Genomic DNA, 1,303 nt, shown 5'->3' with positions numbered 1-1,303 from the left:
CCCGTTTGTTTTGTTCCTGCCTCCTGCTGTGAGTGAGTTTTTGTAATTATACCTCTTTTTTTTTCATTTCCCATCAAGCTGCCTGCTCGTCTGCACTGTGGGGTCCAATTCCAAGTAAACCGTGACATGTGGACCAGTTGTGTAAACTCCCACTAACACCCAAGCACCCTGTAGAGGCTGTAGAGCTGTTCAAGCGTTCCACAGCCAGGATGAATACCACAATGCTCTTGATCTTTATAACCTTTCATGTTGTATGTGTAAGTAAACGTGATGAGTTGTTTGCAGGCAAGGAGGAATGGTGGAATCGGGATGATGCAGTCAGTTGAGGACATCATAAAGATGGAGGCTGATTGTGCTGAACAAAGAGCGCACATATCTTAAGATTATGGAGACTGTGCAAGTGTGTTTGTACAAGATAATGGGGTACTGGGATCTATGTCATGTTGCTACTGTTTGTTCCCCACCCTTAAAGAGCAGCAACGTTTATGTAACTAGGGACCACCCTAAATATAATAAAAAGAGGTGTTGGAGAGATGGTTTTCAGAGCGGTAGGAGATTTGTAACTGAAAGCACATCTCTGTCCGTTCTCCTCGCATTGAGTAAGAAACTAATTATCTGGTCTTTCTCTTCTTTTTGTGATGATTATAAGTATTTTAGGTTGATTAAACCTGACAAAAAACAAGAACGAAAAGACAGACACCTGAAATGAAAAAGTGATTATTTTGCTGAAAAAGCTGCACTGCTATTGCAAAGCTGTAGCTTAAGATCTGTTGGGTTATTTACTTGTACTGATGACTTAAAAGTAAAAGTAATTGTATCAGCCTTTGAAACGTCTCTAAATTAAATGGTAATTAAATTTAAACAAATATTTTTTTAGATATACATGCCTGACCATATAAGGAATGAAATTTCCACATCTTTGTTGAAACAGAAGTTTGTAGGAAAACAAACTGCAAGAGAGAATGATGCAACACTTTCTATCAGTTAGATTAATAATGCTGACCAGCACACTGACTTGACGTTTCTTGCTTGAGCTCATGCTCCATTTTCTTAGTAACTATTTTTGTATAAAAACGGTGAGACCATTAAAGTCATATGCTATTGAGCCCTAAACAAACAATATCAGAAACTATTTCTTTCCCAAAGCCCCAGTATAACCCTGCTGAGCTCCCTTCAAGGGTGGTTGTCTCTACTAAAGACTAAGATCGACACCTCCACCCATCTTCCAAAGGGTCTGGTCAACACCTTTATCGCTGCCTCTCAGCCTTCTCAAGCCCAGGATTTATCACCCACGATCATCCTG

Source organism: Girardinichthys multiradiatus, chromosome 5 (genome assembly GCF_021462225.1).
Source record: "Girardinichthys multiradiatus isolate DD_20200921_A chromosome 5, DD_fGirMul_XY1, whole genome shotgun sequence".
Lineage (NCBI taxonomy): Eukaryota > Metazoa > Chordata > Actinopteri > Cyprinodontiformes > Goodeidae > Girardinichthys > Girardinichthys multiradiatus.
Note: the sequence above shows the minus strand (reverse complement) of the source record.